Below are 20,251 nucleotides of genomic sequence, written 5' to 3' on the forward strand. Positions count from 1 at the left end.
GCCTTTCTCTTCAATGAAGCATGGAAATTAAAGGAAAATAAAAGGAAATACCAAAACCATAGTTTTGTACTGTCTTATGAAAGCTCCATAGAAGTCATGATTGGAATCATACTTTTGAAGCACTGATCCAAATAGAGACACATGTCTATATCTAGAAGAAAAATTAAAGTCATCTAATTTAAAATGAAACAATAACATTTGAAATATGTTGCAGATTAAGAGAGTGGAGGGAAGTTAAAAGAAATAAATAAGGCCTCTCCTATTTTTCTTTTACAAAACAGAGATTTTACAGATGCTATCTATATTTAACCAAAACCTGTTTTATTACATGAATTATAATATAAACTTAACAAATCTCTATTTTTAATAAATCTATATGTGTTGGAAAAGAGTAATTAATTCTGCAATCATGTTCAACATATGTTTTTGTGTGTGTTCTTTATTAACATAAAATGTTACTACAACATTGCAAATAATCACACAGTGGATAGAAATAAAGGAAACATCCTGGGTGTATTTTGCCTAGTTTCCTCTGATGGCAACGTTTGGAAATATTATTGTATAACATAACAACCAATATTGACAGTAAGACAAATAGTCCTATGTTACTACATTAAATTTGTGCTGATTTTTACACAAATCTTATGAATTCCATGCTGCTCTTACATATTTTCAAAACTCTTCTTTGTGTTCAGTGTGCATTTTTTAATGATCTACTTTTTCTTAATCTTTTAATCATTTTTAGGTTTTATTTCTTTTCAGTTCTCTGATATTTTCATTAATATATATATATTTGTTCCTGTTATTCCTGTTATTCCTGATATATATAAATATATTTTCAAGCCTTTTTTTTACAATTTGAAAAGATTATATATGATTTTATATATATATATATATATATATATATATATATATATATATATATATATGGATAACATATATCCCTTATAATAAGTATATATCTATATTTATGTATTATAATAAATCCCTTATAATAAGTATATATCTATATATCTATATTTATGTATTTTAAATTTCATATGTAATAGAGCCTATGTTTATACCTGTGAATGATTTCTATTGTCTATTTTTTCTCTCTCTCATTTTAAGTTACAATTTGATTTTAAAGACAGATTTTTTAATAATTTTATGATTATTACTGTTTGATTAAAATAAAAATGTGACATATGAAAAGTTGTTAAGAACTAATGATTTCTTCCTTTGAATATAATTTATTTTCTTGAGAAGGGTTGTTATATTTATAGAAATAGAGTAATTGGAAGCTACATTTAATCTCTTGGCCACTGTTTCTTCTTTTTTTGTACTATAAGGTTATCTGATTTTGGTCAGTTATATGAAATCTTACTGCCTTATTTACAGTATCTTTTTGTTTGTTTGTTTCTGTTATTCCTGAACAAAAACATCTGTCTTCTATTGTAATGTTCACTTTGGCTTCTAAGTCATGAATTTCTAGATTGCCAAATGCCTTATATAAAAAGTTTTTTTTTTTTTCCAAATGCTGTGTTTAATTCTGTGTGCTTCCCTTTTCTCCTTGATATTGTATACCCAAATGATTTCCTGCCTTCAAAAGTCTGTAATATTTTCAACCACTTTTAGTGTTTGATTTTGAATAGTGTGCCATCTTTTCTATAATTCTCAAAGGATAATGTGGTCTTGACTAAACTACCTTTTGTCTATTCAATGGTCTACCATGATTATAAATGTTAATTTCACAGTGAACACTAGGAAAAAATAGATATATTTGTGGATGTGAAGAAAGAAGTATTTATGATACTTGGTATACAGTATTTATGATACTTGGTATACAGGAAGGTATTTTTCAGTGAGACTATTTAGGTAGGTATAGGATCACTGCAATAACATTTTGCAATGGAGGATAGAGATTGGGATGAACTTCAAATACAGTAAAGCAAGTTGGAGTTTGTAACCAATAAGTGGGGTGGTGGACAGTGTATGGATAATGGCTACGAGGAAACATCAGGGGTGTACAGTTTTCTTGTCCCCAGAAAGTACCCTGTGAGATTAGGGCTCAATGCAGGACAGGGTGAGCAGATGTCAAGGTAAGGGATCATGGAAGATGAGGAACTTGATCATCTCAAAAGGGTGATAATTTATCAAAGATGAGAAATCTTAGATTCACTAGTTTTCTTGCTGAAATTGATTTTATGTAGTTTTTCTCTCCAAATGAATATCTTTTGTTAGATATGCACATATCTCATCCAATAAACTGTGTTTTTATATTCATAAATTCAAACTTTGTTAAACTGAAACTGACACTTCAACTTTGGGCTGCCTGTGGGGTTTTTTGTTTGTTTGTTTGTTTCAGTTAATTACTAGCATCTATGTATAACAAAACTTAGCAAAATTTGCCTTTACATATTGAAGGCTATAAAGATTATGCTAAAGGAAAAAAAAAACATAGATTATTTCAGCAGTGATATCAAAATAAATGTTGGCCATGGAAAGGAGAATCACAGAACCAAATATAGAAATTGAGATTGTAGCATCAGACTATGATTTGGTTCCAAGGCAATGTTTATTAAAATACAACACATAAATGGAATAAATGAAGAACCCAAACATGTACATGATAATTTTGTAGAAACACTGAATCAAATATGAAATCATTAGAGATATCACAAATTTAATGGTTTTTGAAAAATTACCAATTTTTATAAAGGCATCAAAAAATGATAAATACCAGTTTAGTATACAAACTTGTATGATATGCTCAATATAAAGTGTTTCTTTACTTTCTTTATCATAGGACACTAATTTTTCCATCTACCTTATAACTGTCCCTAAATAAATTTAATTAATGTATTCCATTTTCTATAGTCAAATTATTAAAGTATACTTTGATAAGATTTGAATACATACATCTGTAATATGCATTAAAATATGTTTGTTTAAATAATTTTGTTTTTTGTCAAAGAATCACTCCCACAATATTACCGTGATAGGGGCTGGAGTTGTGGTTCAGTGGTAGAGTGCTCGCCCAACACATGTGAGGCCCTAGGTTCGATCTTCAACACCATCTAAATATAAATAAATAAAATAAATGTATAAGAATTATTGAAATAAATAAATAAATAAAAGCAATTACTATATAAAATAATGTGATATGAACTGATGCACTGCCAATATCACATTAGTTTTTTTTTAGTAATTGGTTTTATTTATTTATTTATTTAAATAATTTTAGATCTTTATTTTATTTTTTATAACTTGGAAATTTTTGCTATTCCTAAAAACAAAATACGTGAACTTAGTCTGAAGCAATAATGAGATAACATAATTAGAATCAAGAGCCAAACTAAATTATTGTTATTACCAGAATGAGGAGTGTATCAACTCCTTCCAACAATACAGAGGGAGTCCTGGAGGTTAGCAGGCCTGAAAATAGGTACCTATAAATTAGTTACAAGAGCAACTCATTATTTTTGTACTTTTAATGAATAGTTAATTGTTTTCTCTGGAGCACAAACTATTTCTAAAAGTGGGTTGAAGGGAAAGTGACTGAATTTGGGTAAAGGGATGTGCCAGCAGAGACATTATTTAAAATCAGCTTGCATTCATTGCAATCAGCCCCTATCACAGTAATATTGTGGGAGTGATTCTTTGACAAAAAACAAAATTATTTAAACAAACATATTTTAATGCATATTACAGATGTATGTATTCAAATCTTATCAAAGTATACTTTAATAATTTGACTATAGAAAATGGAATACATTAATTAAATTTATTTAGGGACAGTTATAAGGTAGATGGAAAAATTAGTGTCCTATGATAAAGAAAGTAAAGAAACACTTTATATTGAGCATATCATACAAGTTTGTATACTAAACTGGTATATATCATTTTTTGATGCCTTTATAAAAAAATTGGGAATTTTTCAAAAAACATTCATTCATTCACAAACAGGAAAATTGCATGTGATCATTAAAACAAAATTATGGAAATTACTAAACTTGGTAAATCACCATTATCTATAAAGTGTAGAAAATATTAACTACATAAATACCCTAGATGTAAACATCATTGCCATTTACATCCTATTTTGCTTAGGTTTGTATGTAATAACTATTATATTAAACATCATATAGATAAGTAGATAGACATACAAACATTAACTAATCCAATCATTCAAAAAATGAACATGTCATTTAGAAACTCAACTTGCAGACACACAGAGACACACACATGCATGTATCCATGTGTTAATTTTAGTGTTACGTATTAAAACACACAAAAAAAGAGATAGTTTTTTGTGCATAAAGCTACTATTTCCACCATGCAAGACCTCTGATTCTCTATGATTGTACTTAATGATCAAAGGCTTTAAAAAAGAAAAATACTGATGTAAAATTTGCTATTATATTTAATATAGTTTCATGCATCTTATTATTTTCTTTCAATTCTGTTGGTTAGCTCAAAAATGTTAATGTTAACAATTCAGGGAAGCTCATCAAAAATCTAAACCCTAATAAAAATTTATTTTGTGTTTATTCTTTAAATCCAAAATAAGTTGATTTCTATATTGGATTAAATATATAAAGACTCTAACAAAATTCTGAATTTTGGGGACTTCGTACTTGGGTGACTTTGTTTAAACAATGGGATAATTATTTATTTATTATCTGTTTGCTTTATTTTAGTCCTGAGTGATCCAGGGAGCATGCAGTTTTCTGCCATTTCAAACTTTCAGGATTCTCTTAATATATGTTCTCAGAAAATGTAGCCAGGGCTCTTGATGAAATAATAGAAAACACCAATGAATTTGTATTGTATTACATAACCATTCCTAAAACAGTCCCATCCTTTCATCACTATAGGCATTGGGATATATTGAAGTATCTCTGCTGGCGTTTATGGATTGTGAAAAGGGAACATCTCCAAACATCAGGCAAGAAGAATTTTATACACAAACAAAAAATATATCAATAAGAGAGGTCATTGGTATGATCTTACTTGTGTACCTTTGGGAGTATTTTTTGGGAAAAAAAATGGAAATTTTTGGAGACACAGTCTAGAGAAACCTTAAAATGTCAGCAAAACATAACAGATGATTCTGGTGTGATCTTGTAAGACCAAAATGCTTACAGAAATATAACACAATGTTTATAGAAAGTTAGGATCATATGGGAATATGGGTACTATTGGGAATTGAACTAGAGTTCCTGCACAGGCGTTAATTCAGGTTCCCCTACAAGGCAGTGAGAAAATACAGAAAAGACCAACAGACACACAAATAGGGATAAATCTGGGTCTTGTTTGTTGACTACTACTTGGTGAGGAAGTAGTGACACACAACAAGCTCAGCACATTTATTATAAAGTTATAAACATCAAAAGGATTTATTGTGAGAAAGTTTCTTAAAAATAAGCAGAACCAAGGCCATGAGATGAGCAGCCCAATTATGATTATCAGCTAGTGAACATACATTTCTATCCCAAACAGTTGGTAACTGAACCCCAAGGTCTAGAACTAAGTAGCTCCATGGCTGGCACAAAACCTCCTATTAAACAGGGCAACAATAGCAACTGGGTAATCTCAAATGTATGCCTTCAAACCCAGAGTTTCCAAGAGAGGCATTACCTCTGTCACAGGGCAGTGTTAAAGACACTGAATAATTTTCTTGAACTCTGTCATAGATCAAGACCCATAATTCAGTCGCTGCTCCCAACATCCACACATGTTAAATTGTGGCAAAGAACTTTATATATATATATATATATATATATATATATATATATATATATATATATATATATATATATATTTTCCATGTAATGAGACATTGTGTAAGGCTGAACTTAAAGGTGGCAAATTAATAGGACAGAGTAAATTTCAAAACAGTACAATATTCAATATTTCAACAGTGGAATGACTATTTTGGGGGACCTTTTCATCAGGTTTACAGGGAGAATAAGAAGTACAAAAAATGAAGACATGTAGAAAAAAAAATTTTAGTTTGTCCAGCAAAATGATTGCAAAATTGGGGCCAAAAAAGTTCTGCTGCTGAGGAGATTAATGCTACTGAAGAGAAACTAAGTATGTTGCTTCAGGAAAACAGGAAAGATGCCATGAGATAATCTCAAGAATTGGCCAGATACTGCTCATCACAGGTTCAAAGGTGTAAAAGTGTCAACTCATTTGAAGACTTTTCTCTAAGAACACAGTTCCAGGGACAATCTTTTTGCAGAGGCCCAACTAAGAAGATGTTTTTGAAATAAATAAATATATATATATATATATATATATATATATATATATATATATATTTTTTTTTTTTTCCGCCATTCTTAGCCACACAGGCACTAAGAGACACCGTAGCCAGGCTTCAAGTAGGCCTATTTTACTACTCTTTCTGACAACCAACCTTAACATCATTTCCCTTGTCCTGGTTTTGCAGGCATGAACAATGCAATAGTTATGAGCATAAGGAGGTTTTTTTCCAAAATTTTGAGGAAGGCCTGAGAGGCCAGAAATGTGTGTAGCCCCTGCGATAGCAATATATAAAGCTTTATGATGAGAGCAATAGCTTCAATGGAGACCACAAGAAGGTAGGTGTACCAATAACATGGAATTTCTGCTAAGGAAATCTGCAGACAATAAGCAGATGAGTCAAAGAGAGGCCATGTGGACTAAAATCAGCAAGACTATACAGTCAGGAGTGTCTCCAACCTTTGAGGTACAACATCTCACAATCACATGCTCTGTATGCCATACTTGTAACTATGGGATTTATGCTTTGTACTTCTGGGTAAATATCTTGCTTTGGTCCCATACTTTTTTATCTATGCCCCTATTCCTCTCTTTTGGAATGTGCATATTTACTCTATGTCAATGTATATTGGAAGTGTGTAACTTTCTTTTGAATTTTGATAGGAGATCATCACAAAAAGTTTCTTTGAGTATCAGGGAATACTCTGGGTTTAAGCTTTTAAGAAGTTCTGAAACCATTAAGATATGGGGACTTTTAGAGACAGACTAAATGTATTTCACATTATTAGATGGACTTAATTCTTTGGAACCAGAAGAAGAATGTTATGGTTTAAATTGGGCATGTCCCCCAAATTCTAAAATGTTGATAATTTGGTGCCCATTGCAGAAGTTTTCAATGGTGAAGCTTTTAGGAAATGATTAGACAGATCTGAAGGCTCTGACTTAATCAGTGCATTAGCCAATTTATAGTTAAATGAACTACTGGAATGTAGTGGGAACTCTAGGAGGTGGGATTTGAGTAGAGGAAATAGGTCCTTGGAAGCATGCCAGGGAAGGATATTTCTTTTCCCTGTACTCTTTCTTTTTCTTACCCTTCTTCATAACTACCATGAGGTAAGAAGCTTTCCTCTGCTACTACTTACCACCATGATGTCTATCTTTGAGTTTAGAGAAAAGCTTCTTAAATTGTGAATCCAAATAAATCCTTTATTATGTACGTTGATTTTCTCAGGTATTTTCCCCAATGATGGAAAGCCAACTAAAATACCCATCCTGATCCATCTCATTTGTCATTCTCCTTCTGTTGTACTACATTCAAAGATGGTGTTATCTTTTGCAATGTTGTTTCAATACATCATTTGTGGATTGAGTTACAATGCTCCAAAAGATGTATTGAAGTACAAACTTAAATATCTATAAATGTGACCTTATTTCAAAACAGCATTTTATCTTCAATGTAATCAAGTTATGATGAGGTCATACTCAGATTAGAGTGAGACCTAAATAAAATGATCATTATACTTGTGAGGAAAAGGATTTAAAAACCCACAATGATAGCAGAGTCCTAGAGGAAAAGGTCATGTGATGATGGAGGAAGATACAGGAGTGATTTGGCTGTAAGCCATAGAATATCAAGGATCTATAGCAATCATTAGAAGCTAGGAGAGAGGCATGGGCAGATTCTCTATCAGAGTACCAAGAGCTGATATCTTGAAACCAACTCTGCTGATATCTTGATTTGCACATCTAGTTTCCAAATTTGAAGGCAGTAAATTCCAACTATTTTAAGTAATTCAGTTGTAACAATATTTATATAAAGTTTCTTGGAAAACATTGCAGCAAACAACTTTTAAAAATGATGTTTGGATTTTTTCCACATAAGATAAGCATAGTACCTTGAAGGAAAAGTCCAGCATTGAAGCTTCCCATAAATCCTGACTCAGTATTTCAAAGCTATGGGCAGAGTGATTTTAACATGTTAGGGGACTTTCACTGAGAAATATCCTAAAAAATGTAATAATTTAGATAATAAGTAATAAAAATTGAGGGTTCCATATATACTTTCTCAGCTTTTGTTGATTGTCAAAAATCCAATATGCAATAGTGGTCCAAAAGATAGAATAGTCATAGATGAATTCTTAACCAAAGTCCTGAAGTAACTGTTGTGACTGCTGATCTCAGAATTTTTTCCTCTACCCCATAAAAGGAAACAAGAGCAGATATCTAGGCAACATGTACAAGACACACATTAGTATATTAGCATATTCAGGGACACTACAGAAAGGAATCGTAAAAAATAGAAAAAGCTAGGTTGAAGCTTCTGAAACTTCCTTAATCTTAAAAAGGAACTAGAGTTGTGTTGTATCCTCTGTTAAACTGTAAACATTACTATTACTATCAAAGCTTTGAGGAATGCACAGTTGAATATATATCCAGTTAAGTCTTTTAATCCGTAACACATCCACATAAGTCATAGAGATTTTCTATGATAGTAAGATGTCATTCTAAGTTAGTAATGGAAACCACAGCAGCTATTTTAGATGTGTTGTCTTTATTGGAATAATGCAAACCCTGGAAAATACAACAAAGCTACTTTTAAAAGTTCCTATCAGTAAGGAAATAACACATTGATGTATGGTGAAGATTGTGTTTGGTGTATGCCTGCAAGATTATATTAATTTTCTTTTTCTTTGTTATAGTACAATTGAGAAGAAGGTCTATCATATAATACAAAAGATGTTTGGGGTGTTCTGTTTAGATAACAGACTCACACAATAAAATAGGCAAAATTTTTGTTATGTCTCCTTGTATTTGATAGACAATGTATATACCAAATTTGGCTATGCTGCTTAACCCATTTATCATAAAGTCCATAAGACTTCCAATTTTGAGTGGGTCTCAGTGCAAAAGATGTCTACCTCAGGATTAAGCTGTGGTGCAAACTGCCTGATTTTTAATCCACCACATCAAATGATATTAGAAGTTTTGTGCACGGATAAATTCGGAATGGAGTCTCTAATAAGACATATTTGAAGAAGAATAGTGCAAAGCAGTAGGGTTTTGGATGAATGCTGGATTTTAGCTTGATAACAGTCCTCTCAAATCACTCCACATAAATATAGTGCTTAAGACACAGTAAACTATAAAATTACATGTACTTAATGCATTCAAAGTTGGGTTTAAATATATATAGTTTATATTCTAACTCTGATTTGGTCAACATTGGTCGTTAGGGGATAAGTGATATGCACAGGCAAGAAGTTGAGACTCTTTTGGTACCTACTCAATTACTTCACCATTTTTCTTTCAACCTATACCTTAGGCCCCATGGGAAATTTCCTTTAAGTGTCCTTGTTTAAAGACAGGTCAGCATAATATTCCAAGTCGAGTGATTGGCTGCTGCATCAAAAGAGCAGATTTTCAGAAACTACTTAGATCCTCAGGGCTACTACTTTGGCTGCTCCCATGCTTTAGTGATTATAATTGCTTTTCCAAAAACCACACAATTGGCTAAAACATTTTGTATACTCTTTGTGGAAACAAGGTAACCTGAGGTATGGATATACTCAGGTATGGATACTGAGGCAATGTCTAAGAAGTTTATTTACTTAACCAAGAATAAAGAAAAAAGTAAAGTTGAATAATTAATGTGGCAATGATATCTAAATAGATAAAATAATAGTGGTGCCTATCTCTATGTAGGTACAATACATAGAGTTCTTTATGTCTAATGATATGCTTGCTAGGGGACAACCATAGTGAAAGATCTTGAGGTCCAATATGTAGACTTTTCTCCAAGATTTATCTCATTAATACTGCACTGCTGAATGGAAAACTTTCTACCATTACAGGCCAATTCTGTAAACCAGGTATAACACAATTACCATGGAGCAACCAACTGGCTACCTACTGGTAGTTAATGACATTTTTTATGTCTTAGAATGTAATTGATTCTTTCTCTAATAAGCACAGATATATATTCTGAGTAAAGCATGTCTAATTATAGACTTGCCACTAATCTTATCTCTTGCCATGTTTCTCAACTCAATATTATTTTATCCTGGGAGATAATTTTAGAGCGTAAGATAGGTAAAGCTTATTCTGACCAAAATGAGACAACAGCAACCAAATTTGTTCTCCGTCCTGAAATAAAAAGACTAAGTAAATAAACAAATAAAAGAGCAGATTAGTAGTTGCCTGATGAGTGTGGGATGGAAAGCAGCATAAGGAAAGGGGCATAAGGCTGCAAGGAATCATGGTGGTGAACACCATTTTATTCATTTTGATAATGGTTTCTGAGTACATACATATATCAAATTGATCAAAAGACAATGTCATAGATGTACATTTTACTCTATGTTAAACATACCTCAACAAGTTGCTTTTGAATCACAGCAATGTTTTCATGCCCATGAATTTAATAATTTAGCATGTTCCATATCAACCAGAAGCAGTTACCTAATAGAAACATGGAATATCTGCCGCAGTCCGGCTGCAGCAAAATAACCGGGGGGTGATGAGAAACTTGTGTACATTGATACAGCAGGAGTGGGAGCCGTTTATTGTAGGACAGGAGGGGTGTATATACATTCCACACAGCTTATCTTAATTAACATAAACTAGATACAGCAGTCAACCAATAAGGAATCTCCACACTTAATGGCTCGCTGGCATTACTTCACAAACCACTCCCTCTGGCAAAATGCCAGGCGCCATCTTGACTTGTTTACAGACCCTAACAAATTGCTATTGAAGACAAAACTATAGTACTGAAAAGAGTATAAAATACTACAAATGGAGCAGTTTAACTCACTCACAGTGGCCAGCATAAGGTGATGTCTTCCCCCGAGATAGCAGGTATGGTCATGAGATCTATGAGAAGAATATGAGACAATCCCCTCTTAGTAAATATGACTTTAATAACAGAGTGAACAGGTTGTTCCTTCCATATCTGGGAAAGACTGAGGAACCAAATGGCCAGAAATAAATGCATCTGCATGATAGTATAATATTGAAAGTACATAGTATAATTGAAAATCCATGTAGACCAGTTAATGCAAGGCTAAAAAGGACTTAGATCCTATAACAATAAAAATTTGTGTTTCTTCTTCAAAAATGTCATCCAGCTTGGTTGTTGTCAGAAAGCTAAGTGAGAACATGGAACATAGGTGTCTGTAGGTGTCAGCTACAGAAGTAACTATTTTAGCACTTACAATAATCTCTCCTTCTCCATTGTTCCATATATTTTACATGAAAACAAAATATGTGAACATATTTAGTGGTGGATAATATTTAAAGTTTTAAAAGTAATTGAGATTAGGTAAAAGTAATGGGACTTCCTATGTCCTTTGTTTTGAAAACATGAAATTTTACCTTATGTTTGAGATTTTTAACTCCCAACTTGAAAATATTTCTATTTATATATAGAAGGTGGTGCATAGTATACAATATATATGTATATATATATATATATATATATATATATATATACACATATATATATATACATATATATACATATATATACATATATATATATCATAGTATACCATAAATATATATATATATATATATATATATATTATTTAATTATTTTAAATGATAGGCACTATTTAATTATAGGCTCTTTAATTATTTTAAATGATAGGCAATGTGTACACATTATTAACCAATTAGCATTGCAATTCAACCCAAGTGAAACTAATAGTCAAATAATGGACTTAGTTTTTGAACTTTATTGTATTTAGTTTATTATTTATATAACAACCCTGTGTGTACAAGTTTCTGATTAAATATTTTATCCAATTATTTAATTGAATGATCCTGTCACTGAAATTGCTAATGATAACACAATGAAGAATTCAATCTATATGTAGATTTTTATTACTTTTGTTTAGATTTATTTGAACAACTATTTTTGGCATTATATCGAACCAAATTTAAGCAAATTACATGCAAAGCATTTTCTTTATTTTTGGAAGGAATTCATCATGTACAATTTTATTTTACAAATTTACAAATACATATGTAAAATGGTAAATTTATTGTACAAACATACATTTCAACAATTTCTGAAATTAATTGTTTTGTTAACTCTCTTTTCCCTCTTTTAGATACATTGAGAGTGACTCTTTTTCTTTCATTGCAAGTCTCAGCATGTATTCATCCCCCAAAGACTGTGCAGCTTGATTATCAAAGAAAGCTTTGTTCTGTCAGTCCTTTATAATAGAATAAATGATCAGTCTATCTTTACACATAAACAGTAGGAAGACTAATCCTGGCTTGATGTATCAAAGCATTCCAATTCTGTTTCTAAATGATAAGTGGTCTCTAACAAAAAAAGTATCCAAACCATCTTGCGTGATCTGCATAAATAAGAAATGGCGTTTAATTAGAGCACATGTAAATGAGACTCCTGGTTGAAGAGATTAAGGTATGATTTATCATAATGTTGAGAGTCAGTCAGATTACTGCCAGATCTGATCTACCATGTCAGCTGCATGTAGTATTCTATTTTTTTTTTTTTTTCGTTTTTCAAAGTCAAATATGCTGGTACACATTGATAATATTAAATATAACTCATAGAACATTTTAAAGATTTAAGTAAAATCACAATTAAATTTAACGTTTTTTATATTTTTCTACAATTATTATGAACTCTTTTAGTAGTTAGCAGCTTAGGTTTGGGAAATATAATCCTATTTAAGTTTTTATTTTTTAAAGTTTTTGCTAGAAAATTTAATTTATACAGTTTTTTTTTTCATGAATTAGAAAGTGACCTTATTCCTCAGGGAAAATATATGAATATCAAAATCAAAACCTTCTTGGATTTGGTATTTCAGAGTAGCTTCTCAAAAGCCCCAGCTGTCAGAAATTGTGATTTGGGCCTGCTCTGAGTCACTAAGTTCAACAAATAAACCTGAAAGGAATTAAATTGGACAACTTTTTCCTCGTTATCACTTTGTTTAATGAACAATTTATTATTTTTGAAACCATATAAGTATTTAACTTGACCAATGTTTCCCCAAATTTGATTTGAAATATTGGATTCTTAAAAGAAAAATTCTCAGCAGGCATAAGGTATATCATACTGGCAGTAAATGGAGAAGAGCCTTTGGAAATAAGGTAGATGAGAACATGTTTTAAAAACACCTTTGCTTATCATGCATCATTAAAAAATAATTAACTAGAACATGAAAAGAGAATTAGCTGTAAGAGAACTGACTGTTACACTAAAATTCTATGCAAAATGTAACATAAATGTAAAATTATGTAACAAAATAAAATAGGAATTGAACATTTGTTTTTGAAAAAGTCTGGATAATACATCACATGAGCTGCTCACATTTCAAGTAATCTTATTCTCACGTATAGAAGCTGTGTATGCATATTTATTCAGAAATCTGATACATTTTGGTAACTTTAGAAACTATGACATAGAATGCCTTATATTTTCTAAGAAGCAAAGGAAAATGAAATTCATTCATACTGCTTTAATGAAAAATTCATGCTTTCACTTGTGTCAGCTTAATTGAAAAGATTTAAAATTTTTTAGAAAAGTCATAAAACCAATGTAGTATGAAAGTTCTTAACTGTTGGAGATAATGGTGAAGTCAATTTAAGTGCATTGTTCATCGAAGACACTGTGATTATATTAGAATCATTTATATGAGAATGTCCATTTCGGGTTGTCTCAAAATTAGAAAATGAAAAACATAAGCAGTCTCTTATGATGTTCTTAAAGATTCAAAGGAAAATGAATAAAACATGAATGTTTCTAACAGTGGGACAAAAGTATTAAGAGGGCATTTATCAGAATTTTATATCACAAATTAGAGATGATCTTATCACATATATATTTTCCCCTTGGATTTCATCTTATTTATAAAGACTTTGTTGAAACTATTTTAAAACTGTACTTGCACTTAAAATTCTTTTTAAAGTAAGAAAACTCCAAAAGCAGATAAAATAAAACAATAGTTATCAGTAACAAATTATTTTCCTACTTTAGTGAAAGAAATCAAACTCATGTTTATGATGATTGCTTTTCAGGCTTGTTCATTAACAATTCCTCATAGTGATTGTATACTGGAGTGTAAAATGCTAGTATACATGGAACTTGTGAAATATCAGTGGGAGCTATTTGTTCAATTATATCTTGATTTAAAGCTTGTGATAATCAATAAATGCATTGTATAAATGCTAACAATGTGTTTAGATCACTTTTAGTAACGATCTATAAATCTGACAGAGTTCAGAGAATTTACATATCCTATCTAGTATTATAGGAAAATGGATTGCAATATATATGAAAAAGCCAATGATGAAATTCAATAAATGCATAAGATGACAGAGATGGTTGACTCCCATTGAGCATCTGAAGTAAAAAAAGTAATCTTCTTAGCACAATTTCTTTACCATGTGACCTACCACCAACACCATTTTTGTTCTTTTTTATATTATGGCCTCGGATTGTGTTCAAAAATCATTTTTGCCATAAGACACAGAAAATGACAGTTTTAAATAACTACATTTGGGAATAAAATAAAAGTAGGCATTATTTCTGCATCTTTTAAACTAGGGAGTAACCAGTGAATTTAATCACACTATGTATAGGAAGAAAGAACAAAAGTATAATTGCTTTGGGAATATATGACTTACTATAGCTGTGTATTAAACTGAAAAATGCCAATGAGCTAATTATTATGTTGTGATGAAATGAACAAAATAAGGTTTAAAAAAAACTGAAAATTTAAGTAGAATTCAAAATGAGTCGACTCCTCAATCTACATGGTAATGATTAAGAGATCACATCTCAAAAACATTAATGTTCTTGCCAGGTGCAGTGGCACAGGATTGTAATCCCAGTGGCTGGGAAGACTGAGGCAGGAAGATGGTGAGTTCAAGCCAGCCTGACCAAAAAAAAAGGAGCTAAACAACTCAGTGAGACCCTATTTCTAAATAAAATACAAAATAGGGCTGGGGTGTTGCTCAATGGTTGAGTGCCCCTGAGTTCAACCCCTGGTATCCCCCTCAAAAAAGAAAGAAAGAAAAAAAAAGCACACATGAAAGTTATTATCTTTATTATTTATTTTTCTAATTTTGTAATTTCTGATATATAATTTCATTCATCTTTTGTTTGTCACATATTTTACATACAGCAATTTGTAGTTGCATGAGTACAGTAAAATTATTACGTGTCAGTTTTAACAAGTACACTTAAGATGTAGGATGTAAACATGAAAATATTTAACTCACATAAATTCAAAAACCTTTATTTTTTTTAGATATCCTACTTTTTTCTAGTTTTTGAAATATCTGGAGAATCTTGATAGTGTAAGTTTAATTATCTAGCCATTTACATTGATCAACCTGTTGATATCCTTACTTTCCAAATTTAGGATTGACAATTAACCACAATAATAAAATTACTGATTAGAAACTGATTTATAGTAAAAATATTCATTTTTTGACTGAAGATTGCGTTTCAGGCGCCAGTTTATTTTAGAAGATCATCATAGTTTAGTCATTTGAAATGGAAGCTGGGAGAATCTTAACCATCTTAACAGGAATCTATATTACCCCTTTCTCCCTCATATATAACTTTCTTTAAAACAAAGGAAAGTTAGTTCTATGAAGTCTATTTCATTGCATAATATTATTATAAGACCATACAAGTCCACTTTCTTTTACAGAATTATGCTATGACCATAATATTTATTTCAGTGATACTTGGATTTAACAATTGAGAACTTGTCTTATATGTCTAATGAAGGAACATACATATATATGTAAAATTTGAGAACTCTCAGATTCATTATTTTGAAAAGCATGAATATTGAATTTATACTATCTGCATATATGTTTTAAAAACACTGTTAAAATTTACTTTTATTGACTGAATCAGAATTTCATGACTCCTTTACTTATCTCTGTATTTGACATATAATCCATTAAATGAGGATCAAATGACCATTAAATGATGTTAAATCCATTAAATGACCATAAAATGAAGATTATGGTGTAATTCGTGCACAACTCTACTGTGGTCACAATTTATGAGATCTTCATATTTATTCATAGTTTGTGAATCATATTTCATTACCACCTAATGTTGTAGATTTAATTTAAAAACTAAAACTTGATTCAGAATATTATTTAACTCAAAATAGATTGTGTGAGTATTGATTTTAGTAACCCCTCCCAAGTCCCAATTAATCAACTAGTAGTGGTATTATGATGGGTAACACTTCATTATTTTCTATAGTTCAAGTAATCCCCCTATCAGGTTTATAAAAGCCCTGATGTGCTCCTTCTTTAATCATAATCCTCCTCATCAAACAGAACATCTTACAGCTGCTTAGCTTTTTCTCTCATCTTCTGGGACAAGCATCATTACTGCTAAGAGCTTCATAAGTCATTCTTCATTCTTTTAATAACAATGCAGGTTCAGGATTGCAATGATTGTCATTCATTGGGTATCCGCTGGTAATGTAATGAACAAAAGGTGGCTGCTGTCACTTAACTTCTCCATCAGGAATTGTGTTCATTCTACCTGACAACTGCAAAGCCTTCTAATTTCTGAGAACAATTTCTGTCTGGTTCATTCTAATCACTAAGGATTTTGCTTCATTTTAAAAGGGAAAAAATCAAGTTTTGAGCAATTTCCAACATTATTCTGAAAAGCAAGCTGTATACCATGGTACTTTTGTTACAAATTCAAAATGTTCTTTTTCGTTCTTGCTGAACACCTAGATTTCTAAAAGCAATACAATATGCAACACTTTCTTAGACTCTGTTAGTTATATAGGCTTGTAGTATCTTACTTGATCTTTCAGCTTGTTATCATAACAAGTAGCTTCAATGATAACAAGTCATTTAGTTTTTGTATTTTGTTATTAAATTATGATGACTTCCTGGTGGGGTGCAGCATGCACACCTGGAATCCTAGCAACTCAGGAAGCTGAGGCAGGAGGATTCCAAGTTCAAAGTCATGAAGTCAGCCTCAGCAATTTAGTGAGGCTATAAGAAATCTAGGGTGACCCTGTCGCAAAACAAGGAAAAACAAATGCGGTTGGGGAGGGAATGTGGCTCAATGATTAAGAGGCCCTGGGTTTAATTCCTGATACCAAAAAATAAAAACCATAATAATAAGCATAGACAAACACCAAAAAGTGAACTGGTATCCAAATACATTTTTACTATGCAAGAAGTAATTTAGACTATTGACATTTAAAGAAAGAAAAGCACAGAACAGGAGACATCTTTGATATGATAATTTATGCTTACAATTTGCATTTTTCTTTTAGTCTTTTTTCCCTTATATTGAAAGTATGTCTTTTAGATAACATTATTCAGTTTTTCTCTCTAATCAGGTTTGAAAATTTCGTTGATTAATGTATTTAGGTTTTATATTTAAGGAAATCATTAACATGATTAGATTTGTCTGCCATCTTGTGTGTGTGTGTGCATGTGTGTATATATCTCCTTTCTGGTTTTTTTTTTGTGTGTGTGTCTTTGCTGCTTATTATTTCTTTGCATTAGTTAAATATTTTCTTTTATCTAATTTTCTTTCTTTTGGAAACTTAGATTATTTTTATTATATTGTTCACAGGTCTTTGAGGTTTATCAGGATATATTCTTTTTTAAAAAAAAAGAGAGAGAGAGAATTTTAATATTTATTTTTTAGTTTTCGGAGGACACAACATCTTTGTTTTTTGTATGTGGTGCTGAGGATAGAACCCGGGCTGCACGCACGCCAGGCGAGCGATCTACCGCTTGAGCCACAACCCCAGCCCCAGGATATATTCTTTATTTATCAAATATTGTTTAGTTAATATTGTTATCAATTTATATTTTACAATTCACATTTAATTCTCAACATTTTCATATATAACTTCAAATTTGCCAAATTTATTTGACACTACATATTTTACAGTTCCCATATCAAACTACCTAGTTTTTACTGTGAAAACACTCTTTGTGAAAAACAATATAATTTATTTATTGTTGTTCACCCTTGGTGCTTCTGTGAGAGAGTTTTTATTTCCTAGAATATTTATTTCCTAATATAGAATATATGCATCCTAATAATATTATATTCCATAATAAAATTGTTTATATCTCCATGTATATCCCTTCATCCTGACCAATATCATTTAGTATTCCTTGGGGTGTACATGGGGTTATAATAAGTTCTACCAACCTTTTTTTTAATGAGTCTATTTTTTTCCATCTATCAAAAGACTGTGGAGTTTTTAAATTTTTAAAATTTATTTTAGTTAGTTATATATGACAGTAAAATACATTTATGCACTTTGATATATCATACATAGATGGGGTATGATTTCATACTTTTCTGAATATACATGTTGTAGAATCACATAGGACATGTAGTCATATACATACATAATATAATAATGTCTTTTTCATTCTACTATCCTTCCTATCCCCACATTGCCTCCTCTCCCCTTCCCTCCCTTCATTCCCCTCTACCTTGTCTAAGGTGACTCTATTCTTCCCTAGTGCCACCCTCCTCCTTATTGTGAATTAGCATCCACATATCTGAGAAAACATTTGGCCTTTGGTTTTGGGGATTGGCTTATTTCACTTACGATGGTATCCTCCAACTCCATTCATTTAAAAATATTATTCATTGACATTTTGTTTTTATGTTTTATCACTTTCCCAACTTTATACCATTGTGTTCTTATCAACATTGTTTCTGATCAGAATTAAATGTCATAATTTCATTATTCTTCATATATATATATATATATATATATATATATATATATAGCAGCATTACAATTCTTATTACATATATAGAGCTCAATTTTTCATATCTCTGGCTGTATACACAGTATATTCACACCAATTCGTGTCTTTATACCAGTACTTTGGATAAAAATTATCATCACATTCCACTATCATTAATAACCCCATCCCCTCTCCCTTTCCCTCCAACCCCTCTTCCCTATCTAGAGTTAGCCTATTCCTCAGAAGCTCCTGCTCCCTATCCCACTATGAATTAGCCTGCTTATATAAAAAGAAAACATTTGGCATTTATTTTTGGGGGGGTTGGCTAACTTAACTTAGCATTATCTTCTCTAACTCCATCCATTTACCTGCAAATGTCATGATTTTATTCTCTTTTATTGCTGAGCAATGTCCCATCATGTATATATGCCACATTTTTTTATCCATTCATCTATTGAAGGACATCTAGGTTGGTCTCACTGTTTAGCTATTGTGAATTGTGCTGCTATAAACATTGAGTAATATTCCATTGAATATGTATACCACATTTTCTTTATTCATTCATCTATTGAAGGACATCTAGGTTGGTTGACAGTTTAGGTATTGTGAATTGAGTTTACAACCAAACTCTTTTTTTTTTTTTTTTTGGAAAATGTTTTGTTTTACTGTTAATTTTGAAAAGCACATTTATCTTAAAAATATTATTCATTAACATTTTGTTTTTTATGTCTTAGCACTTTCCCAACTTTATACCACTGCGTTCTGGTCAACATTATTTCTGATCAGAATTAATTATTTTCTCCTTTGTTTACTTTCATTTTTTTTCCTTACCTTTATTGACACCAGGTTAACTATGAAGTGCCTAGATATGGTTTTATCACGATTTTTAAGTTTTTAAAAATATTTGTATTACTATTTTTCATTAAAATTGAGGTATTTAACAAAAATTTCCTCAAATATATTTCAACTCCATATTTTTTACTTTCCACTTCATTTGGGATTCTAATAATATACATGGAAATGTGTAATAGTTTTTGGTAACTCTTTGTGCCTATGTTCATTCTTCTTCCTTTCTTAAAACATATTTTTAAGATTGGAACTTTTTTTATTAATTTCTCTTCAGATTCATTGATTCCTCAATTCTGTCTAATGTTACAATCTCCAATCTGATTTTAAGGCAATTCAATTAAATTTTCATTTCAATGAATATAATTTTTACTTCTTGAATTTCCATTTGATG

The sequence above is a fragment of the Marmota monax genome, unplaced genomic scaffold (assembly GCF_021218885.2).
Source record: "Marmota monax isolate L192 unplaced genomic scaffold, Marmota_monax_Labrador192_F-V1.1 WCK01_AAM20220418_F8-fsc00241, whole genome shotgun sequence".
NCBI lineage: Eukaryota > Metazoa > Chordata > Mammalia > Rodentia > Sciuridae > Marmota > Marmota monax.